Source organism: Idiotropiscis lumnitzeri, chromosome 5 (assembly GCF_059441095.1).
Source record: "Idiotropiscis lumnitzeri isolate Australia: NSW breed Sydney's pygmy pipehorse chromosome 5, RoL_Ilum_1.0, whole genome shotgun sequence".
NCBI classification, from domain to species: Eukaryota; Metazoa; Chordata; class Actinopteri; order Syngnathiformes; family Syngnathidae; genus Idiotropiscis; species Idiotropiscis lumnitzeri.
Genome location: NC_142395.1, coordinates 29,101,868 through 29,128,007, shown reverse-complemented (window position 1 = coordinate 29,128,007; position 26,140 = coordinate 29,101,868). Strand labels below are relative to the sequence as shown.

The following is a 26,140-nucleotide window of genomic DNA, read 5'->3' as shown; positions in this document are numbered from 1 at the left end:
ACATTAGCGAGAGCGTTTCAAAATGTTGATGACCATGGTGACTCATTGCAGAAGAGAAGTGATCTATTGGCCTGTTGCAAATGAGAAAAACAGATACATTTCATATTCCCCAGTGGTGCATGCCAGCACGCTCATTTCCATTGTGCTCACACATGTGTGAAATTAAAGCTATCAGGACCATTTGAGTGAGAACGCTATTACTCCAATAAAACATTTCAAGGGAGGACGTATCTCTGAGAACACATTTTCTTGCTTTGGTGGCCTGCGAGTCGCAAGGGGAAGAGCAACAACATGATGCATCCACGTGGACGACAGGAGGTGTCAACAGATAGAAAGGGGGGGGGGGGGGTCAGCACAAGGGGGTGTTTTTTTTACGTGTGTGTGTGTGTTCGACCACTTACACAAGATGGAATATGTGTGTGTGTGTATCCATATTCATTAGATGAGCAAAGGAAAAGCCGATAATGATCGTGTCACTTGAGATTAAGGAGATTGACCTTCAAACGTCTGGAAATGGAGGACGAAAAGGCCGAAAAGTTGAAAGAAATAGAGAAATGTCGCCGTGGTTTTTATCCAATGTGGCGCTCCCTCCAGGTAATCCTGCTTTCCGTTTGGACAGGTGCACGACAAGCTGTTCTTTTGGCACCTGAGGAACATGCTGGGCAAAAGCTGGAGGTCCTGACAAATCAACATGAAACCCAGAGAACATTCTGTCTTTAAAACAAGCGCTTAGCTGCGCCTTGCGACATTCTGGTCAGCAAACGAACAATGCGGAACGTCGTAGATGACGGGCAAATGAAAAATATCGGCGTTGCGATGTATAACGCAAAAGATATTTGAACGCAAACTGACCACATGAGCACAAGAAAAGCAAAATTGAAATCATCAATGAAAAATATCAATAAAATTAACTTTTAACATAAAATAATGGAGAAGCAGTGCTTTAAGGGGAACGTCTTTTTTCTCCAAACAGACATCTGAACCCAAGTCAATAAGCAAAATTCCTGATCCACTGACATATCATATGTGAGGATTATGACTGTGACCTTTAGTATGGCTGGATAATTGAGAGCTTAGTCATTTCCATCGCCCCGCCGTACGTGGCAGAGAGTGATAGCGGAAAGTAGGACGTAGAGGGCTTAGCAAAAGAAAGGTGTAGATCAAAGAAAGGTGGAAATGAAGATGGCAAAGGTGTGCAGTGAAGGAGATCCATCTGTGATGCGCGTCCCCAGGCAGTGACATTATCGAGGAGCCAGGGCGACTCAGTGACAGCAAAGCGTGGAGGGAAAAGGGAGAATATAGCGTTGATGAATAAAATGTACAATCGGACACTCTTCACACCTGACATTTACCTGCTTTTCATGTGTGAGGGCCTCACAAATGGAGTTCATAACAGGTCGCTCGGATCCGATCGGCGGCAAGAATCGAGTGGTGATGCTTTAGCTTGAAAAACATGCAAACAACTCAGTGGTTATTATTTATTTGTAAAAAAAGTAAATAAATACATTTAAAAAAAAGGAAGATCGTGGTTATTTAGAAAAACATTAACTCGGTTATTTTAAATTGATGTTAAGGATGTAAAATAATGCTCAAAAATATTTTAATATTCAATTCCCAAGCTTGATGGAACTTCCTCCCAGCTAATCAAAGATCGCCTCTAGTGGTGGGAAAATGAAGCTTCAAATTTGCTTCATGAACCACCTGTTGTATTTTTTGAGTCCTCTAGATGGCACTGTTGCTTCAAATCAAGGGTTTGAAAAAATGCCCAATGTTGAACAGAGTGCCATCTATCCATCATCTGTACCGCTTCTCCTCACGAGGGTCGCGGAGGGTGCTGGAGCCTATCCCAGCTATCTTCGGGCAGTAGGCGGGGGACACCCTGAACTGGTTGCCAGCCAATCGCAGGGCACACAGAGACGAACAACCATCCGCGCTCACACTCATACCTAGGGGCAATTTAGAGTGTTCAATCGGCCTGCCATGCATGTTTTTGGAATGTGGGAGGAAACCAGAGTACCCGGAGGAAACCCACGCAAGCACGGGGAGAACACGCAAACTCCACACAGGATGGCCGGAGCCGGAATCGAACCCACGCCCGATGCTGTCTCTCACTGTGAGGCCATCGTGCTAACCAGTCGTCCACCGTGCCGTCTCGAGGAGTCCAAAAATACTACTTCACTATCTAAATTACTCATGTGGAAAAGGCAGTCTGCTTTCCCACAAGCGTTTGTGTCCATTAGAGCAAATTGCATCATTACAAAAGCAGCGCTGACAGAAAGTTATTACAATTAATGAGAAAGTACCTCATTAAACTTAGCCGAGACGCTGCCAACATGCTGACCCCCAAATCAAACCAATCACACAACCCCCAATTGTAAACAGTGGTGGTCCATCTCTCAAGTTGGCAAGACCTGGTCTGCAAATTCAGCATGATGAAGAGAGGGGGGGGGTGTCTGTGGAGGAAAGCTTACTGGAGCAAAGATTATTCCATCATCATTAAAACTCAGCCATCCAAGACTTGATCTCACAGCAGGCAATTAGCCTACATGACAAACTGGTCATGGATATGCTTTACCCATAAGAGGTCGACGCTCCAGGCGCAATATCAATCTCAACTGTCTGAAGGTCAAAGGACTCCTTGGATTATATTTGCCACATTCAATCCGAGCAAACAAACAAATCCACGGGGTACACGCTTGTCGCGTGACCAGATCGCTCACTGCTTTTTATTCACCATTGCTACACAATTGACCGCAATAAACACGCTTGTTCGCATGTTGAGGCGCGTAAAACAAAGCTGATATAAAACTCTGCAAAGGAAAGCATTAAAAAAAAAAAAGTTGATTATGCTTCATTCAAATTTCTCAAATGTTCTTCCAACACCATTTTATATATTTTTTTTAGTATGTCTCTCGGAAACACTTCCAGCATTTGTCTCCCATCAGAATCGCCCGCTGGTCAACAGTAGGTTTGCTGGAAAATGAGGTGGAAAGGGGGCTGGGAAAGAAAAAGATGGGGAAGTTCGAGAACATGAGAGGGTAATTAGGCGACCCAGATGCTACCCCTTGACTAATAGTCCAAATTAGAAGTAACGGGGAAGGTCTGTGATTCAGAGCAACAGCAACAAAGTCTTTGCACGAAAGCTACCTCGGTGTGGCCATGGAGACCAAAAAGCTGCTGATTGGAGGGGAATTCCATGGAACAAGCATCAGCCCACCATCTTTAACCAATCACGTGTCAGGGGGGTCAATGAAGCAAATCATCGGATTCAAGATGAAATCCTACGAACGCACGCAAACACACACTCAAGGAAAATTCAAACATTTAGCATTTGGATGCGATCTGAGTGGCGTGCACGTTTCTCTTCAATATTGCAAGTTCTGTTGTCGTCATTATTTCACTCAGCACAGCATGAATTCACTTTGCTGCACCTGAAAGCTCGCTTGTGATTGGTTGCGACTCAATACGTCATGCATTATTGAAAGGCTAAGATTTTCGGCAATCACAAGTTCTCTCGGCGCAGCTACACTTACACGTACAAAAGTCACCGCCAGATGATACACAAAAGCATGAAAACCACTTTGTGCTTTTTTTTTTTTCCGCACAAGCTGCGGGTCATGACCGAAAGAACGAGCACGATGGGGATTTTACAAGTGTTGCTCGGACACGCTTCGCAGGTCCTGCATGAGTGTGTTTGTGTATTAATGTCTGTCCGTCGTTGACTGAAAAGGGCATCGCTGAATAAGTGTCTCGGTTCCCACTAACAAGGGCTTCACAGTGAGAAAGCCGTACTGTAAAAAAAACAAAAAAAACATGAAAAACTAAATGAAAAATTCACGTCAAGATGACTCGATTTTGATCGTATTCAAGGATCAAAGACAGTTATTAGAACAGTCTCTGATTTAAAATACACTTCATATTTGGTGATTTTACATTAATGACAAGATATTATTCAAGTAAATACCTGTTAAAAGCTTCACAAGAAATAATAGCAGAAAAAATTTGATTCATTTGCAATTAATTAAAAAAATTCAATCGCTTGAAAATCACTGCAGATATACGTTTACGAGTTTGTAAAATTGAAAATCAGTCTCAATCTTGCATGGAATTGTTGAGGAATTAGGAGTGTGGCATGCCCTCGGAAATAAAATCTAAAACAAAATCACTACTGCTGTTCCAAACATATGATTATGCTTGGTTACAATGAGCGCACCACAAAAGCACGAGTATAGTTCAATTCAGCGTATGGACAAAATACCCAAACTCTTTTAAAGCTGCCTTGAAGACAGCTTGCATTTCGTGTGAATGCCAAATTGTTCGCTTTACAGCGAAATGAATCAGAAAGATGTGCATTTGTCAAGCTGAGATTGAAACTGATACCAATATTGCCCCTTTTTTTCCTTTTTTTTTTAAACACGTCAAAGTCCCTCTGAGAAGTCTCAGCATGTTGCTGGAACTGCCCTTGTGCTAAATCACAGGTACACACACTGACAGCTTGTCACACTTGACACACAAAGCACACAGCGGAGAGCGTTCTTTCGTTCCTGAGCTGAAATGTTCTGTCAGTCTCAAACGCTCACATTTGTGTCCTCCTTTTATGCCACCAAGGACACAATGACGATCGTTTTGGATCAACATCTTCGAGTCAAGCATGCATACACCGACTCCATTAATTCATTCCATTGAATAAGTTGCTCTATCTGAAGCGTATCTGTTCTCAAACTTTTGACACCAAGTAGCACCTTAAAAATATTTAGTTCTAGCCCAATAAGGCTAAGTGTTCTTATTAAAAAAAAAAAAGATTTTATTCCGAAAATGTTTAATAGCATTGTAGGCCACTGAAACATGATAATATTTGAAAAAAAAATACCGTGTTTAAATAAAATAAATTAATTTAAAATAAACCCCGTATTGAAATAATGAATCAGTTAAAATTTGGGCTTTCAAAAAATTTATTTTTTCAACTAAATTGCATAAAATCAATAATAAATGGTGATTAATCAAATTTTTCAACTACTTTTGAGAAGCTTGAAACAGATATTTAGCTGAGTAAGATCTTGGAATTTATGTAAAGCCACCAAATATGAAGTCTATTTTAATTCAAATATCTTTCTTTGATCCTTCATTAATGCCATCTAAACTCGACGGGCATTTTTCTTCGAAACAGAGATGAACAGCTACTGTTTAAAGTTGGCTTTGCGAAGTATGCAATTTATTTTTGAAGTAAATAAAACCGAGTTGAGTTAAAATATTTCACTGTGTTAATATTTTTTACATTAATTTCCAGAGTTAACACTTAAAATATATTGCATATAAAAATGTAATATCGTACCTACATAAATGTTTAAAAAAGAACAAGTTCTTAATGATTAAATGGCAACAAATTAAACTTAAGTTAAATACAACTGAACTGGATCACAGATTCTTTTGTGTACCACCCAAGTTCTACGAGAATTGATCGACAGCATTCTTTTGAGACTGATTAATTTTGTCAGTCAGTCGCTCAAACAATAAAGAAACTCAGAAAATTTCTCAAAATATAAATACCATCATTTTGTGAAATCAGTTTGTGCAAATCCAAACGCGACAATCTTTCTAATAATTTTTTTAGGCAAAAAAGGAAATTGTGTCATTGTGCAAGTAAAGAGTAATCTTTGGATTTGATTCTTTCTGAAGAGTCGCAAATGTTTATCTGTGCGTACGTTGAAGAGCTCATGTTCACGACGGAAATCAATCCTGCGCGAATGTCCTCTCACATGCACGCCAGCATCACAGCCGATCGCGTTGCACTTTTGCTCTTCCGCGTGTCGCTGCTTGTGACCATGTGACCATCCTCCATGTCAGAGCGGCCACCGTTGCTCCAAAAGTGAGCCTTTTTCTTGTTTCACTGGAGCAGTCCACTCCGTTTCGACTAATCTTTGGACCATGACAGCCAGTTGCAAAGTCATACTTTTTTTTTTTTTTTTTTAAGAAAATCTTGGAGTGAATGAATTTCCGAACCCCACCTTGGTCCGATCTAATCCATTGCAGAGGAGTAAAGATTTGCACGTGTCTGATCGAAAGAGTGAAACAGAGACAAGCAACGATCCTTTTTTTTCTTCTTCTCTCATGAAAAAAAAATGAAGTGAAAGTGGTGGAAGAAGTCAAGTCAATACGTCTCCGAATGTGACAAATTAAGTGAACACGCAAGCTGGCAAACGCAAAGAGAGGATGTGAGTTGGCTGGGCGTGCAGCTCAACCAGCGCTGCTTCCGGGATGCCGTACAGCTGATTAAAAAGGAAAAGTGCGCTTGTGCAGGCCAGCGGAGAGCCGAGGGTGCCATATCACAAGTCTCGGCTTCTCGAGGCGATATTTCTATTATTGCCACTGGCTTGAGCACACTTCCAAATCCCACAGCGGTTGGCGGGGTGATCTGCGGGAGATCTGGAGACGCTCACACCCGTGTTTATATTCGAGCTTTTATAAAAATGTCATGTTTATGTCTTTATTTTGTAGCTGCTCCAACGCTTATTGAGATTTACAGCACCTCTTGGGCAGGCTGGACAACAAAGCGTTGACGGATTTGATGTGCTCCCTGCAGGTTTTCAACAACAAATGTGTTCCTCGTTTGTAATCCCATTTTAAGACTTTTTGTAAAGACATTTTTTGGTAGTATTTTTGGACTCCTCTAGATGGCACTCTCTGTTCAGCACTGAATGAATTGCCATTTTTATTTTACGCAACAGTGCCATCTAGAGGACTCAAAAAGACAGCAGCTGGTTCATGAAGCAAATTTGAAGCTTCATTTTCTCATCACTAGTTCTCGGTGCTCAGCTTCTCTTCCATTATCTCAAACTGACTGTTCTTCGACGGTGGTCAGCTTCCGCTCTGTTAAGTAAGGTTCGAAGCAGCCGCATCTGCTGGCAAAACGAACATTGCACGCTGACAGAAAACCGACACAAAACGTGTTATCCGTAGAAAATGACTTTCAGACATAAATAAAACTATGGGTGGGGCAACTGTTTCTATGTATTCACTTTTTGCCACAGTTGCACGGTCTCTCTGTCGTCAAACACGACAAAAGGGTTCCAAAATTGGCCGAAGACTGAATAATAATGAGAGAATTTCAAATGACAGAAACGCTCATCGCGATCGCTATACTTTTGCGGCAGATGTTCGCCACCGTGTGGACTAAAGATACGCGGATACACAATTCGGAGACTTTGTTGGTCCGCCCCACAAACGGCAATACTCCTCATCCCTCCTCTTGTGCTTCATCGGGATGTGTTCAACAATGCAGAAAAGAAAGAGCGGCCACAGATCATTTTCGCCGAATACTCTGAAGCTGATTAGAAAAAACGAGTTGTGGTGCCAAAGCTTCTTTTCCTAATCCCATGATTAGTCAAATAATAAAATGCCTGTTTTGCTGCTCTCTCGCTTAAACACCCAAAGACAAAACATGAGCTTTGGCTGAGTTCAGAAACCGGAACTGGTATCTACACTCTCCCAGAACAGTCCCTTGGCCACAGTAAAAGCCAAAGTCTTGATGCCAGACAAGCTTTTCTTTTCTTGCGCTGGGTTTTGGTATCCAACAAGAGAGCTGGTTAGTCGCGAGTCCCTCAGCTGGACTGAAGATTAACCGACTGGCACAATTGAACAACTTCCAGGCTGTTTCTTCTGAGCACTTTCTCTCCAGGAAGATTCACTTTTTCAGCGTTGCCTAAAAGCGAGCACACGCGAAGAAGAGTAAACGCTTGGTCTTTCCTGAATGAATCCCCCTCATTTATACGATCATCTACATTGCACGTTTGAAGATAATTGCTGAAAAATCGCAGAGTGTTATGGTGGCAAAATGCGAAAGACGCACAAACAAAGGGAACACACGAGCGTGTGGCGTAGTAACACACAAAACAACAAAGAAACAACCACAAAAGCTCAACGGGGAATAAACCGCAGACGGTATGAGTAAGAAACGAAAAAGAGTCATGACGGAGGGAAGGAAACTACAAAACAGAATACACAAAAAGCATACAAAGCAAGAAACTTCTGGCAGACGCAAGGAAGGGAACAGGAACAAATAAGAGCTAAACTAATGCTGAGGTAATAGGGATGAGTGACGCAACAGTTCCGCATTTTCCTTCTGGCTCTCTTGTGTCGATATAAGCTCCTAATTGAAACTGCCAGCAGGTGTGACCACAGGACGATTTGCCCGCAAACACGCTCTCTAGGATGCAGAAAAGAAAAGGTGGGCAACAAAAGAGGATCAAGACACAGACGGAGGAGTGAAAAACGTGCACGACTCAGTGGTGAAGATAAAGTGTTCAACTGATTTTTGTTTTCGGGAGTGGCTAAAATGGGGCCTAGTGGCGCACCAGGGCTGGAACTTGATCGTCATGATGGGCAAATGAAGCTTTTATGAACCATTTGAAGCAATCGGTTCAAAATGGTTTGAAGCTTCAAAGCTTCCGTGATAATGACATCTGGTGGCGAAAAAATACAACTGCAGTCAAATACGATCGAGGCTTTTAGACAGCGAAACATTAGAATGTATACACACACGGACGCAATGATTGGATGTCAACTTCTTTATAGTAAAAAAATATGTTTTTGTTTATTGTGTCAGTTTTTGAGTAAATAAAAAAAATCAAGATAAGGCTCATACCTTGTTTAATGTCAAGCTAAGAAATTATTTTTTCCTGAAGTCTTAAGTAAACCAAAGTGTTATAAATAAATATTTTTACATACACAAAGTAACAAAAACTATTTCACATCTCAAACATTTTTTTTTTAAGAATATTATTTTTCCTCAGTCTTTGGATTTAGATGGTTTCTTTTTAGGGTTTATTAGAGTTCATTTCGAGAATGAAACTGTTATTGCTTCGGACGTCACGTGTTTTTTTTCTCTCCAGACTGAACGGAGCGTCGGAACCGTGTGGCGAGGGAATTTCATTTCCGGGTTTGAAACGTGCGCCAGAGCTTCGGTTTCAGAGTGCCCATCACTACTTGAGTGATTTTGTGTACAGTTAGCTAGCTAGCTAGCTATCCGTACACCAAAACGTGGTTGGCCCCAAAAAGTGCTTCTTTTTTTGATTCGGCATTCCAACATAAAGATAGTGGCTTCATGCTGTTGTGCTCACTGTGGTGCCACAGAAAAGCCCTTCTTCGAGATTTTAATTTCTTTTTTTTTTTTTTACTCATTCAAATGTGGCCTGGTTGTTAACAATAGTCTTCTCGATGGATTGTCACATTTAGAAGCTACAATTATTTTCATTTTACACAGACTAAGTATAAAAGTGTATGCAGCAGATAATTCATGCCTTCATTTATGATTTAATAAATATCTGACTGACGCACAAAAGAAAAAAAGAACCGAAGAAAATGGAGAATACAATTATGCATGTGTCCTGGACCCCTGGAAACTCGCACTAAGGCGACTGAATATAATTCATTTGCAAACGAGTTGAGAAGGATGTAAAGCCCAATTCATCGTGGATAGAGACCACGAAAAGACCTTTTTTACTCCAATCTTTCACGCGGACAAAAAAGGCTGCGCCATCTTCACCCCATGTGAGAATTGCAGCTTAGAATCTGCATCTGGGGCAGAGGCACCCTGGCGAAAAACAAACATTCTCCATGAATGAATCGACATGTTTGCTTTTCAATGACTGCTCTTTCAAAGAAACGCCGCCGAAGAGGGCAGGGCAAAGTACGGCCAACCAAGTGATTGTCAGTTACTCTTCTGTCATCAGAAGATTTTCCAGTGCATTTTAATTTATTCTTTAAAAATAAAAAATGCAACTCAGTGGAGCGTGAATGGGGCCTATTCATAAGCTTCACAGTGGTGTGAAATGAGGTGAAAATCATCCGACTAAGAAGAGCCGGCAAGTCTTCCTCAAATGTCCGTGGAGGTTTTCTGAGGTGACCCAAACAAATCAACCTTTGAAAGGAGTCAAGGGTGAGTTGAACACACCAGGAAGCAAACGTGCATGCAGAGTTCTCCCTCTGACATGTTATTTTTGCAAAACTTTGATCCCATGGTTCCTTCCTACGGGCCCTGGAACCGGCAAGCGAAACAACAATACTACACACGGAGACACACAACTACAGTGACTAAGTTTACATGCTCTTTCAAAGTCATAAATGTTCCTTAACCAAGCAAAATTAAATAAATGGATAAATAAATATATATATTATTTCATATATATTATTTTTATTATTTATTATACATATATATATATATATATATATATATATATATATATATATATTAAAGAAATATATATTTTAATATTTTTGGGGGGGAGCACTTGGTTATTCAAGAGCAAGACCAAAATATTAGATAGCCGCAGCCCTAAGTCTCATGGATTTTCTCAAGAAATACGTTATATTTTCTGATGAGATGCTCAACAACAGAACTCAACGACACCTGGAGTAAGCCGTCCCGTTTGATAGCATCTGAGTGCTGTCGATTTATCAAAGTGACAGCAGGATGCAGGGGATCCAAGAGAACCACTTCCTCGCTAATGACTTACACAGCCATGGATCATTATCCGTCACAGCATAGCGCAGCACAACTGTGCACTGTAAAGCAAAATGCCGCATGGCCAAAGCCCCTCGGCAGCAACAGCACGGCAACGGATCCACGGCAGGAAAAATTGTGGAGGAGGCTGATTAGCTCTCTTCCAGGAGTGTTTCTTCAAAATATATCTCAAAATATTCATGAGGGCTATTTGGGCTGATTTGAAGTTACAAGTCCTTTTGGATTTTGTAGAGCCAGTATTTCCAACATACACAATTATATATATTAGATATCTATTAGATATAGATATTGTACTATGTGAGTTAAGCTTTCAGTTCCGGTTATTATTAAAAAATTGTAAAAAAAAAATAAATAAAAAAAATACTGAATTTGTATGTATTGATCTGCATCTTTCAAAGGGAAGCCCAGACTTCCCTCTCCTCAACCACTTTGTCCAGTTGGTCTTTTTCTGACCAGATTCCCGCGCCACTACATCCGACTCCTCTCAATGGAAATGGCTCTTCCCTGACCGCCTCCCAAATGATCGAGCTTTTCACCTTCAATTTCTGTCCGAGGGCATGCTGACGGAAGCGTGACAGCCAGTGCGACATACATACGGAAGTTTTTTTTTATGTCCTCCTCCAATAAAACCAGGCTAAGAAATTCTAAACTTGAACCAGCTTGAACTTAAACATCTTGAAGGCATTAACCACCGCACAAACTTTCTTATCAGTGAAGAACCAGTGATCTGTTAATGAGCTGTTACGACTTGTGTGCAAAAGTGCTGCCACAGTCGGTCATTGGATGGTGAGTTTGTCAGTTAAAATGAAAATATGCAACAATGCTGAGATGTGAAATACGGGGTTAAATGGAAATAGAAGACAAGCAGTGATCCATCTGTTATTTCAGGCCCCCAAAAAATTAGAGATGGCTTAATTGTTCAGCCAATTAAAATTCAGAGGGACAGAGGGAGAGATCAGAAAAGAGAGCGATGGCACAGCACGATGAGAGCCCCTGTGAAGAAAGTGTGATTTTGCAGGCCAAGTGTGAATGGTTAACAAGGCTGAGTGAGCGAGGTGAGAGAGGATTGTTCTGATGGGGCTTTGCGGCAGGTCCAGTGGGTGCAGAGTGGATGATCTGCGGAAAGGCGTGCATTTTGGAAGATGCAATTTCATAGCGACGGCTACAATGACGTCAGTATGAGCTAAGAGTAATGGCGCAATAACGTAAATGACCAATCACGGCTCACTTGTTTTCTGAAGCTGCGCAAACCTGAGCAACTGTGTTGTCATTCCGCTGGGACTGTATGTGAATTCAGGGGGCTTCACCCGAGCCCCTCATCCTAACAGTCACTCGAATCAAAGAGCGTGACCGGACACAGGGATAGATTAATTGCACTTTAATCCATTTCACAGAGCTCAATAACAATCCTGGCGCATACACGACAACGAAAATCGTAACCGCGCTCGTCCGCCGCTAACGGCTAATATTCTCAATACGTCCCAAAGTACCCTTTAGCTGTCCAACAATATGCCCGACATAAATTAATGTGACTACATGGACCCATTAGCTGCCCGAAAACATGCCTGTTGTTAAACACACAAATTAAACAGCAAACAAAGCAGTGATGAGCAATTTACAACACAAATGAAATCAGAATCACAATCAGAATGCCCTTGATTGTCATTGGACTCAGTGTACAACGAGACTGGAGAGATGCCCTCTCCAGTGCAATATAACAAATAATTGAGTTCAACATATCAATCACATGAATTAATGACTAAATAATTCAATAAAAAACAAATGTGAAATAATTAAAAAAAAAAAACACCTTATGTTGCAGTTCTGCAAGGTAAGGTGTGTGCGAGACGTCAGCTTGGAGATGGCTCTCGGGAAGAAATTGTTTTTTCAGGTCATGTTTCGATTAGTGGGCCTGCATAGAACAAATTATTGTCATGTTTTGGGCGTGACTTCCCATTTAAGGATCAAAAAGTTCAAATTGAAGGATCAAGATCCGAACAAATCCTCAATCCAGGTGCAAACGTTTGAGAATGATTTTATATTGAATTTTGTGCTGCTACTCGCAACTCAAGCATTGGATTTACAAATGCAAAAAATAAAATCTGCATTTAAGAAATAATCCATCCATTTTGTGTACCGCTTCTCCTCACTAGGTTCACGTGGGGGGTGCTGGAGCCTATCCCAGCTGTCTTCGGGCAGTAGGCGGGGGTCACACCCTGAACTGGTTGATCAGAAATAATATTTAAGCTAACTAGAAATCCTTAGTTCAAGGGCTAAAAACTATTAGTAGTATGATGACATTTCAAGCAGAACAAGTCATGGAAAACAAGGGAAAGACATTTCATACGTTTGCAAAAAAAAAAAAAAAAAAAAAGCTTCAGCTATGCAAACGGCTCCACTTGAGTGGAGAAGTTGCATTGCTGCTTTTGGGAGTTCGGTGTCAAAAAAAAAAAAATAGGAAAAAAAACGGATATGGTGCAGAAGCACCTGTGAGAATTGGCCCAAGGTGGGTAAAATAGTGTTAAAAGGAGATGAGTATTTTTTGCAGTCAAGGTACACCCAAAAAAAAAAGCGACAATGGCTGTGGGACATCGAACAAGCGAGAAGCCGAGCCCGGATTGTTTCTTTCCAAATGACCCCAGAGGAAACATGATGATATAAGCCTCGCTCATTGTGACTGCGTTTGCTCGTCCTGCGGGGTACTGCAACACTGGAACCTTTTTTTTTTGCTTCCATCGCACTTTTCCACCGAGACTGTCAGGGCTAATTCAATTATGCAGACACTTTGTTGGAGCTCGGCGTTACGTATTTGTATGCAAATCAACTTGTGCACCTAGCCTTTTGAATAGTAAACCATTATATTTGCATGTTGGAACACACAGATGGGTTCCCGTAATAGAAGCTAATGAATTGGATTATGGCGGGTATGTTTAATTTACAATTAATATTTAATGGCCGGAGCCCCACAAGGGGAGGACTTCTATTCATATTTCAAACGACAAATTTAAACATTTTGCATGTTTTAATCTGTACTAAATATTCTCTTTTATTCTAAACTTAAATCTTCTCAGCCACAGCAATAGACCTTCTTTGTAAAGTAATTCTCTTTGTTTTGTTTCACTGTGAATTTAAACTGCGAGTGGCAATTAAACACATTCAAGCCTCTTTTCTCTACCAAAATGCTGCTTTGTTGTTTCATAAGGAGAGTTGAGTGCACTGTCACTATCTTGTATCTCATATTTTTTGCTTGCAGTAAAAGCAAAAAAACAAAACAAAAACAAAAAACAAACAAAAAACAACAACAAAAAAAAACAGCTGGAATTGCGAAAATGTCAGGTCAATCATATCCCAAAGCACCACTGTTCTGTTGAGCAAAACTCTCACAGCTAAACTTACGTCATTTATTTCCCGATCAGATGAGTTTAGTTGTTGTCATTCTTGAGTTCACATTATTGTCTTTATCTAATCCTTCCACGTCCTCCTCCTCTGTCCCCCTCAACATTCTTCCCACCACCTCGGAGTTTCTATTTCGGCTGTGTTGAGCCGACCTTTTCTCTCCGTCTATCCATTGGAGATTTGGAGGACTCATCAAACACGACCTCCGCAGCATGGCCTCTTGCTTTTCTCGCCTTCTCTAGTCTCACTTTCTCCTCTCTCCTCTGTATGTCCTTCCCTCGCTCGCCTTTGTTCTGCTTGACATGGAGTGAGAGGGACAGAGGGTTGGGACCTGCAGCAGCGGGTGCTGCTGAGTACAGACTTTGATCAAGGAATAATCCAAGAAAGGTTGCTGACACTGATATAGCTCATCCTCAATTGAAATTGTGAACCGTAGTTTACTTGTTAAGTACACACTGTGGGCAAATAAATGATTCATTAATTCATGGAGTGGCACAGCAAATAGATTTGATTTCATGCAGGTGGCATGAGACATTCTTGAATTTTTTTCAGGCAGGAGAATGATATACCAGATTTAACGTTTAATTAAAATGGTAATCTCGTATACAAGTATTTGTTCTACTTTGGGATCTTTCTTTGCATATCAATAACATAGCAGTGTAACAATTTCAAATTAAAATGACCAGAAATAAGGGTTCCCTCCCTCTTGGTTAGTCCGTGTATGCGAGTGTATAACTAATCGTATTCATATTTTGGGAACAGAAGTAGTGATTTTATTTTCATTTGAAATTTGCATTGATACGTGATACTTCCGGTTTAGGCTAAGCGCTTTTATTTTGAAGGCAAACTTTCTGTTGAGTACAGTTCACACGTAAGGTAACTTAACCAAGAGTATGGCCAAGAGTTTCATGTTAAAAAACGAACATTTCTTTTACGAGCACCAAATCCGAAGAGGCTAAAGGTGTGTAAATGATGTATATAAGTATTTTGTGTTTGTAAATATTAAGTGTTGAATGTGAACTATGTGAACCAATTGTTTGTGTGTGTTTTGAAATGCGTTTCAGCTCTTACAGTGATTAGGTTCGAAGGTTACACGGTTATGGATAAGTGTTGCTAAAAAAAATAAACCACAAAATCATCAGTAAAGTCTTATCCTTGTTCGATGGGCATGCTACAGTGCGTGTGCGTGTCCTATACGCGCTGTAAAACTTGCTTTTGCTCAGAACAGTGGAAACGTGGCATAATGTGGCCTCAAGATAGAAAGTCTGGGTGTTTTTTTTTATTTTTTTAAGACCAAAATACGGTAGAAATCTCTGAGTATGCCTGCTTTGTTAAAAATGTAATGCTTTGGTGTAAAAGGAACTGGTCGGTCACAAATTTGCATGCTGATTCATTTCTGCCAATTACTCTACATTGTTTCCGTGAGCTCAATATTATTTTACTGCATCACGCATAGTTCTAAAACCTTTGAAAAAAAAACTTTGGCAGGATTATTAAACTACAATAGTTTACGAACAAGAATGACCAGCAATGGCAGTTCTAGTGTTAAGGAATTTTTTCTGGTCGTTGTGAGTTCGGACTTCCATCCGCACGTTTTTTGATCAATCAGTATATGATAGCAACAAATCCAATAATACCAATTTAAAAGACGAGATATTTGGTAACTCAAGTGAAAAGTGGAGTTGTTTAAAATTGAACAGGTCCCCCCCTCAACTTGTGTTTCATATCATTGAAACATTTTTATTCCAGCAAGTTACTTTGCAAAGTAGAGATGAATAATGTGCTGTTCTCGCTGCATAATCAACAAAAGAGAAATCAACATTTTTGTCTGCATATATTATTTCCCATGACTGTATAAGTAGTTGTACTTTGAAACTCTCCAAGGTTGCAAAAGTTCTCAAATTTTACAGAAATAATTGGCGGTGGCAGCAGCTCAGTTCATAAAGGACTTAGCTTTGGACCGGCGGGTCAACTGTTCGAATCCCACCGTGGATGAAAAATAGATATATGGAAATTGAGGTTGTCTGCGCCATGAACACTCTTAAGATGCCCTTGAACTTTGAACCCCTCCAAACTTAAGCTCAGGAGTGGCGTTTGCACAGCTCATCATTCCCAAATCTCTTTTCTTGTGTGTGGTTTTATTCTCTGTTTGGTGTCATTTCATGTAAGGAGATAGTAGAACCTTTTCACCATGACGTCAGACGTGCTTTCGGGTGGCAGAAGCATTAGTCGCCTCCAAAGGCACGATTAGGAAAGAAATATTTACATGTCATTTGACCCAAGTAGAGCGATTGAGAAAGCAGACTGAATGGCTGGAATAATGTTTGCTGTTGTCTCTACCGCTCTAGTTTGAAAGTGTGAAGGGTCCGAATGGCTTTGAAGTGGGCTGTAATTAAGTTTTGAACAACCAAGTTGCTCCAAAAATAGAGGTGTTGAAAATTGTGAGCTAGTTAACAAGCATTAACAAATATTGCTACTGAGATTAATGGCACAGACGTTCCCTTTTAATGCTGGAATGAAGCTTCAAATTTGCTTCATGAACCAGCTGCTGTATTTTTGAGTCCTCTAGATGGCACTGTTGCTTTCAAAAATGGCAATTGATTGTGTTTTCAGTCCAATGTGGAACAGAGAGTGCCATCTAGAGGAGTCCAAAAATACTACAACTGCTTCACGAAGCACATTTGAAGTTTCATTTACCCATCACTACTGGAATGGATAGCGCTCTTCGCAGCTGATGATAAGATAATTGGTGGAAAAAAATCAACTCTGTAACACGGTGAAAAGCAAATTACTCTTGGGTAAAAACATGAAAAAAACTATTCTATTGCCTTATATTACTACGTTAAGTTTAGTTTTGTTCATGACCTCAAAGAACGTAAATGATCCTTTTTTATGTTTTGAAATCATATCCAGGGTGACTGCAAAAACTGGCGTGCTCGCTCCCTCCTAAAGTAAAGGAAAACTTCCACTCAGCTCCCATGTTATTTTAATATCAAAAACCACACAGCCAAACACTAGCAGGCATGTATTTCTGAGTTTGTTTATGCACAGCACAAACAAAATAAATGCCGACTCAGACAAAACGTGCCTGATGAGTCCTGCTGAGATTGGTTAAAAGCCGGTAAAGATGTAAAGCAAGTCGAGGACGAGAGGAGAAAAGAGGGTGAGGAAAGGATGTCTGTCCCCCGCTGAGCTGCAGGCTCCGAGTCAGGATGGAGCACAGGTGAGTGCTGGCCCAGGTGAGGTGTAATTTCCCGTTCATAGGGTGTGTGGGCTTTGCACCTGCAGGGAGACATCCTGAAACACAGCTGCTCACCCTCACGCAGGAAAAGACACCAGCTAGAAAACATATTATTAACTCACACTTTCTTTTTTTCTTCACAGCAACCAGCGTCTCGACATGGCAGAAGCATATCTGAAATCAGCATTTGTAGACCCCCCTCACCCTAGACCTGTGCCGCCAGTGGGATGATTTAAAAAGTATAATAATCATAATAATATTTAGCTGTGCACCGATAACCAATTTGTATTGGAAAAACTGTTTGGATTTAACTGAATCCAATTGAATTGTTACATTTTAAAATGTACCGTCCTTGAAATGCATTCCACTCCAGGTAGAGATAAATATTTTCTTTTAGAAAAAGATGCACACCAGGTAAAAATAAAATAAATCGGTTTCATCTTGTTGATGATTTGTTGTTTCTTTGAAATGAATTACAGTTTGGGCTTTGGAGAGATTCTACATGTTGCATATGAATAAACGTTACGTAATTCCAGTGAACTGAACCAAATCAAATACCATTCCAAAATGGTATCATAACTCAAGAATCGAGATATGTATCAAATGATCGTTTATTGGAGGGCTACATACCCCTAATACTAATACCAATAATAATGCGGCCGGAGGTTTTTGCCAAGTTCCTGCTCCCTTGATCCCAGTCGGACGGCCATTCATCATACACAATTATTAATTATCGGGGGTTTCTCTAAATTGATGCCCTCTCGAACTGAGTCAAATTACCCTTAAACATGCACATTCATCTCATGGGCGACAAAAATGCCCCCAAGTAATTTGGGCCTGGGGCTGTGGACGCCCCCCACGCCCACAGGACGATGCCTCTGCACACACCCGCCAAGAACCGATTAGCATTCATCATCCATTTATCCGTGTTAAATGTGCTTTTAATTCATTCGGAAAAAGCTGAAGTTCATAATTTCACATGTAGAATTATTATCAAAATTGACCTGCAACATATTCGGTGCCTTGAAAATGAGGGTGAAATGCCGAGTGGGGCCCTTTTAGCGCTTGTGCGCAAGTGATTTTTGCAGGAGCATATGTTTAGCGACGAGTTTTATCCTTTAATGCGACAGAATTTGGCTCATCAAATGATTATTACGTTTAGTTCCATCCCGAATTGGTTGATCCCCTGCTGCCATGTTTTACAAGAGGCAAGAGGATACCAAATGAGGGTACTGCGTCGCCCGCTTTGCAACGCTTTTGACTATGCGGTGAATATTGAAGCAGATCCATCCACATGATAAAATTGTGACTATTGATGGGCGGGCTAGCGACGATAGCACATCGGGGAAGTCTGTAGGAACATCAATCGACAATGGCCCGAGGTGGGACTGAATAATTCACTGAGCGAGGAAGCGCTATGTGCTGCTCAGGGAGACGATCTGCAATCTGCCACGAGGCCGCTTGCCTGCGCTAACTTTGATCATTTCCTCTATCAAAGGGGAAAACAAGTTCAACAATTAATTCAAGTGAATTTGGAGGCATTTATTGAATATATTTGAATAGATTTTTGCTAAGTATTGCTCTTTTGGAGATTAATGATGAGCGTTTCGGACAGACCTCTGCCACAACCCAACGTTTAGGAAACAGTAACGAAGAGTAGTGAAGGGTAAATGGCGCTTCAAATCGGCTTCATGAAGCAGTTGCAGTATTTTTGGACTCCTGTAGATGGCACTCTCTGTTCAACATTGGGCTGAACGCACACTGACATGCCATTTTGAACCCCTTTTTTTAAGCCGACGGTGCCATCTAGAGGACTCAAAAATACAGCAGCTGCTTCATAAAGCAAATTTGAAGCTTCATTTTCCCATCACTAGGAGCGAGGTACGGAGTTGACTACATGGACTAGTTACACTTTCAAAACCCATTTTTTTTTATTTGCATTCTCTTTTTATGATGTTTTCTTACAATAGCGTGTCATTTTATGTGATAACGTGTAACAGTATGGTGGCATTTCCTTGGGAGGCTGGAACGGATTAAAGGGATTTCCAATCATTTCAAAGCGGAATATTGCTTTGAAATATATTCAATTTTATTTCTCGACCGCAAGCCCTGCGTACTGCTTTTTGTTATTTCCATTATCATATGACCTAACTTGTTTTGGACTATTTGGGGGTTACAAATCATTTGAAATGACGCAGAACAATGATAAATGAAGACTTCCACGTTTTACTGCTAACATTTTGTTTTATTTTTGTATCCATCACATCAGGATTGCAACTACTGGGCACTATTGCAAAGGCCACATTTTTTTTTTTTTTGCTGTTTTCCTCACCTGTCCAGCTTTCTCCAATCACTGGAGTTGTTCTATTTTGGAAATTTGTATTTGCGTCGACTCAGCATTATGTACCGCTGCTGTCTAGTTGAGGTTGCCATGTTTGCTACATTTTCAGCCCATTTGCTTTCTCGGCATCAACATATTTAAACCCAAGGACAGAAGGCTGTTCATACCGTGGCTCAAATTCATTCATACCTTAAGAAATAGTCAGGAATTTATTCAAATTCACATGCACGAGAACAAAGAATCTCAGCCAAAGTATTATTTACAATATTCACTAAAATGATATCTTTAGCAGAAACGTGGCAGGCAGAACATGGAAACATCCTTTGTATTAGGTGGCAGAGAGTACATAACCTGCAGATCTCCTTATCCTGCTTTTTTTTTTAATGTAAAAATGAATACATTTGCATGTTGGCTCAATAAAGATGGGGACGCCCTCCACTCGAATATGTAATATTCACACATACCACTGACACACACGGATAATGAGTCAAGCCAGACTTCAGGTGGGAGGAGCTCAATTTGAAACTCAATTTGAAGATGACAGACTCGTCGGGTTAAGAGAAATGTGGAGGAGGCTTCGCACTTGCGATTGGTTGGGAGGTGTGAAACCGGGTTACGCAACACAATTGACATTGGATGCAAGTGCAAGTGGAGCCCAAACACACACACACACACACACTATAGCCTTACAAAAGTCGCCAACTCACCTCTCAACACACACACACACGATAGTCTTACAAAAGCAAAGGCCTGCCTACCCCAATTAGCTGCTGCTCAAGGTCACTGAGTGTCAGCGTGTGTTGCAAAGAGATAAATTTCCCATCAATGGGTGAGCACCTGTATTTGACTGGATAAGGACTAAGTTACTTTTAGACATAAACAATGTAGCAAGCGCATTGTTTTTTTTTTGTTAGCTTCCTTAAATTATGCAATATTTTTGTATATTAAATATCAAAGAAAAGGTATTTGGGTGTCCACCAACGAGGGTTCACTGTACGCTATTTGAGATCATCACAGCAATCCATACGGCATGTTTCTTTCTATTTATTTATTTTTTTCGTTGTCATTATTTTTCCATTTAGGTCTAACTTTATTTGTGGTAATTTGTTTTCATGTGAAAATACACTTCTTTCTTTTATTGCGCATATTTTCCACCCAATCATGCCCATCCCTTTTTTTTTAATATCCCACCATCTCTCTCTATTCTATCCCTCCTCGTGATCTGATCAGAGAGGAGGAAGAATGGAGGAGGAAGTGTGAATCAATAGATTCTGCAAACTGGGTTAGAAATCAATGTGAACAGGTAATGAAGTCATCATGCGAACGGGCGTACAACAAACACAACGTCGGGCAGCAGCTCGGTGATGTGTTTTTTGAGGATTCCGTTGTGTCCGGGAACAATTTGTACAGAATGTTTGTGTCTTGGAAATAAGATGATTACCAATGCATTTAGTCTGTTGGAGAAAGCTATTGAAAGCCGAACGGGCTTTCAAGCAACATCCTCTCATTTGACGGGAGACTTCAAAGAAAGGAAGTCGTAATAGGAGGCCTCTTATTGGGGACAACAATATCGGAAAATTGCATGCAAGGGACATGCATGTTGTTTTCTGTTGAAAATAAATAGAGGAGGGGGGGGGGTAAAAAAATGATAGAAATACAAACCATGTGCTGTTGCTTTTCGTTTTATTTGACACTGGGACAATTTGACACAGCCTTGGCACTTTGGGCAAGAAACTAAGTGTTGAGCTCATAAATTCCATGAATATAAAAAGTCGACACACCCCTGTTCAAATGCCAGGCTTTTGGTGGTGTAAAATAATGAGGCCAAGATAAATCATTTCAGTTTTGTTTGGGAGGGCTAATGAAAATTAACAGATGGAATCATGTGGTTGCACAAGTGTGCCCATTCTTTTTTATAAGGCTGAGATCAGAATTAACCAATCACATTCAAACTCCATGTCACATGGGAGTCAGCACACACATGCTACCATTTCAATAATATACCAAATGAAATAAAAGACTCTCTCTTTTAACTGGGGGGAAAAAAGTTTGATTCCGTTTTTCTCACATTCTTTTATAATCAGTCGTTTAAAAAAAAAAAAAAAGGGAGGTGGTACAAAATGCTTCTCCCAATGCACTCGCAAACGTTGCTGACCTCATATCTAAAATGGCCATTGATATCATATACTGATGGGTTATAAATTTGTAATAAATTTATGGTGGTGAAGCATCAGTTGCTCCACGACCCATCCCAGTTAAAAAAAAATAAATAAATAAATAATTTAAGAAAAAAAGTATTCTTGTAAATGGCAGTGAATTAAAGTGCCAGTGATTTATCCCAAATACATTTCAGAGTCCAGAGTGCACCTCGCCAACTGCCTGAAGATGGCTGAGATATGCTCCAGCACGCCCGCAACCACTCGTGAGGAGAAGCGGATCAGATATTGGATGGGTGGATGTTCTAGAAAGGCCCCCTTGACATTTTTTGCTTCCTAGAAGAAGCTATTAGCGCTAATTTTGATTTCAAAATTGTCTAAAAATCAGTTTATCCTGAACACACACCAAAAAAATAAAAACAGAAAGCGAGGGAACAAAACAGACAAAGCTGGAAAGGGAGACTGAGGATGGAAATGATTTGACGTGGAACGAGAAAAATAAAAGTGAAACTCGAAAGAGTTGTGGTGAGGTGAGCTCTGTTATTTCTCGATGGGCCGGTGCGAAGTAGCTCATACCGAGGCCTCTGGCACCACATCACTCCAAACAACCTAATTGCACTCCGACGGGAGCGGAAAAAAGCCTTGTACAGGCCCAAAGGATTTCTGCATAAAAACAGCGCCAGAAACGAGCAACCTCATGTTGCAAAACCACATCACACTTTTCTAGTCTGCAGGAGTCCGAAATGTCTAAAACACCTTCTACAAAGGTTAAAACATTATAAAATGTATTCAGATGAGCGAAGCTAAAACCAAATATGAATAACAAGAGATTAAGATGCGAGTCATTCACATGTTAACTCGGGTCAAATTGGATCCAAACTGTGAAAGAATAAAGCGGAATAACTGGCGTGAAACAATTTCCAGCATCTTCTGCCACTCATGTGACCCGAATGATTTACACCGGGGTCAGGTGGGTCAACAGATCATGTGACCTCGATGACTCTCAAGGTATTAACGACCTCACATGAAGTTAAATTCCTGGGAATTTCAAATATATGACGGATGTCAGGCGAGAGGTCCTCAAATAAGTCTTGTCACGTGCAGAAAGCGCGATTAAGCGTAAAGACACTTTTATGCTGTTAGGTGAAGTTGGGACAGAATTGGTTCGTACTGATTCCATTGTATGCACAATAGTCAGGTGTTATAATAAGGCAAAGTATCCTAGAATGGATATAAAAAGTCTACACACCCTTGTTTGAATGCCAATGACTTTAAAACTTTTCCAACCAATAATGGGATAAGTTACCTTAACAACACACAATTGTGGAAAAGATGAAACTTCAAGAGGGGACTTAAAATAAACTATTAAGATAATGTGGTTGCACAAGTATGCACACCCTCATGTAACTGGGGAGGTGGCTGTGTTCAGAATGAACCAATCACATTTAAACTCAGTCAGCGCAAACATGAAAACATTTGAAGTGCCTTTGATTCAACTTCAGATGTTCTACTCGGGTTTTCCTGACATTTTTTTTTCTTTCTTCATTTTTGCTTGGTGCTTGAACACTATTTGCTACCGTTTGTAATTCCCTTTCACCTTGACTAAGGTCTATTTTAAGCTGAAGAAAAACAGCCCGAAAGCACTGAAATGCTTCACTGCAAGTGAAAAGTGTTGTTTGTGCGAGTGTTAAAAATAACTTTTGGAATTATTGCCAAAAAGTGCTACCTTGGTTTTATTAGACCATAACACATTTTGCTGTTTTCAATTTCTTGCATTATTTTGTCATTTCTTCCAATCCGATCCCTCTAATTCGGTGGATGCCCCTTGTGGACCAAACCTCCTTCTGCAAGATGTTTTGGTGTAGGCAGTGCTTCTCGATTATTTTGTGTTACCCCCCCCAGGAAGAAGAAAATAATTCGCACCCCCCTAGAACCACCCACTCTCCGCTGCAACTATAAATAATCGCATTTTTGTTCCAAAACAAACCTACACCGTGGAGTTAATACTCGCTGCGCACAATGGGCAATGAGAGCGCCACTGCCACCTACTGGAATTGATGTGGAACTACACTTTCTTGTAGTACGGCGGGAGAAAAAAAGCATGTTCCCCAGGTTAACACGCAGCCCCCCTCAGCATCGCACTGCGCCCCCCCCCTTACGGGGGGCCGCACCACTATTTGAGAAGCTAATAACCAACTGTGTGTTCCTCCAGTCGATCACAAAGAGGAACCAAAGTTTGCCATATGGCCCATATGCAGAAAAAGTGTGTTTGGCCTAGAGAGGAGGTAAAAGGGCTGGCGTGGGGAAGAGTGGAAGGAAATATGAGGCAGACTGGCAAAGACAGCCCCGCGGTTACTCATTAATTCTTGCCGTCATGCCCGGCACACACAGACATCTGTGACCTGCGGCGGCTGGCACAAGCCAATGTCTTTGGGTGAACGTACGTATGTATGAATGCATAGTAGGGCTCGTGTGATCTCTGGGTTTCGGCTTTCTGAATGACATTTTTCAACATCAACGTCGTCGACTAATATTTAACTTCAAATAAGTGCTTGATAAGTAGTCAATGGAAATTTGCCCAAAGCACTTCGTATTTCCCCTTGGCAGGCCTCTCGAGGGGCATTAAAAAGCCAAAGAGCAGAGAGCTTGTATCCGATAGATAAACTGACGGCTTGCAAGTAGGCAATAAATATTGATATGTGCTATTGGGGAGCCCCGGAGTTAACATTCTAGAGATGGAAAAGCGGGAATCCAATATTTATATTGAACTTTGTCATACAGTGTACACTCATGAGAAAAAGTTTAGGACACAGACTTTTGGATAAAATGCACAATAACCTTTAGAGGTGAACATATGACTTTCTCAAACCTCTGAAAGAATAACTATTTGAACATTTCAATACTTTTTGGTGAACTTTGTTTTGAGCTGAATTCAAAATTCTCAACAGGTTTTTGAGCCGTGAAAATCAAGAATGAGTAAATTAATTTTAAAGATAAAATCATGGTTTGTATAATTTGTTGTTCTGGGTAAATGTAAATTGTCGTGGAATAATCCAACATGATTCCTCATGTTGTGCACACAGCCAAATGCCATTCATTGAATTTGTACTTAGATAAAATGATGAAAAAAACCCAAAAACAATCATTGCAAGCGAATGGACTATGTGCGAATCTAATATGGGAACAAGATGGTTAGTTTTAAACAAATAACCTCAACTGCGTCATTTTTCGTATCGCTTTTCAGTGCTCCTTATGTTGGTTTTTCACTTTTTTTTTGTTCTGCAATATCCTGTTGGCGAGCATTTGTTGTTTCTTTCTTGACTGCTTCTCTTCCCTTTAATTCGTAGTTTCAGCTGTGACGTTTCAATCTTGGCATTCACAGTGTCTCGTACTAAGACACACGCACGCACATCACGTTTACATTTCAGGACAGAATGCGCTCCACTAGAGAGGGTTACAAATGTCTTTCTCTGCAAGTGAACGGGGAGGTCGTTGATTTAGTTTGAAGCTAATTAGTATGAATCAAGATAGCTTGGCGTCCCCCCAGGGTGCCATGCGCTGTCAGGCTTTCCCTCAGACTCTCTACGTCCTCCTGCAGCATTCTTTCTTTCCTTTCTATCGTCACATATAAAGCAGTCGGTGCCAAGGGAAACTCTGAGCACTGGATCGGAAACTATCGTTCGCCTGAGTTTGTCACAATTGAATCCGTCCCATCTTTCATTAAAGTCTAATTGAAATTAATTAACATGCATGATTTGATTCAAGGGCCCGTTCATAAAAAGCTTTTGTGGAGCCACTTACTGGTCGCTTTAAGAGAAAGCGGAGACTGATTAAAATATTTGTGGTAGCTGCTGAGCTGCATAAAAACGACAGCTGTAAAAAGCTTGAGCCCACTGCTCGTATGCAGTGGTGCTTTGAGCTTGAAAGACGGCATTGACGGCAGCGACACCCTGTTTGCGCGTAAATCGGCACACGTGGATTCACATATTTACATTTTGGTAACATTTTTTTTTTAGATATATACATTTTTGGGGGCAGGGGTTGTTTTTTTTCGTGATTTCCTCCATTGTCACCTAATTCTCATGAAAATGCTGTTGAACAGTTATCAATGTACGACTACTAATAATTATTAATTTGAAACGTGCCCTCATTTCAAAAAGTGAGCACCTGCCCCTCGAAAGATCTTTGCATTCCTCTGCAGTAAATAGTTGCACTAACTAAGAGTCAATCATAATGCGTCGATGACGTTTGTGTTACCCCACGATAATAACATGAAACAATGGAATCTTTGACCAATCACAATGTCATACCTCCTTGACACCGATAACCTCTCACTTTGTTTATTTGCAAAATTCTTGAGCAAACCCTAAAGTCTCCACAGGGGGTGCAATTTATATTTCATGATGCCAATGGAATAGCAATTCACAAATTATTTATTTATTTTTAATGAAATGTGGCTGCACATAATCGCACGTTCCAGAAAGCAC

The 26,140-nt window shown here is 40.6% G+C and overlaps 2 long non-coding RNA genes across 7 annotated transcripts in view; one reads left to right on the top strand and one right to left on the bottom strand.

Annotated features, from left to right (window-relative positions):
- LOC148337588 (uncharacterized) overlaps nucleotides 1-26,140 on the bottom strand; it is a 243,301-nt gene that overhangs the window by 12,370 nt on the left and 204,791 nt on the right. The window contains exons 3-4 of one of the 6 annotated variants that reach the window (XR_015843113.1): nucleotides 1,353-1,443; nucleotides 472-678 (exon numbers count right to left, since the gene is read on the bottom strand). The exons of 2 other annotated variants lie outside the window; for them this stretch is intronic. This is a non-coding gene — a long non-coding RNA (uncharacterized LOC148337588). Of the gene's footprint in view, nucleotides 1-471; nucleotides 679-1,352; nucleotides 1,444-16,571; nucleotides 17,368-26,140 lie in introns of those variants that run through there. 3 more of the 6 variants (XR_015843114.1, XR_015843110.1, XR_015843112.1) reach the window with 3 other exon arrangements.
- LOC148337591 (uncharacterized) lies at nucleotides 14,811-17,604 on the top strand. The gene is made up of 2 exons (XR_015843117.1): nucleotides 14,811-14,876; nucleotides 16,829-17,604. It is a non-coding gene; the product is annotated as an uncharacterized LOC148337591 (long non-coding RNA).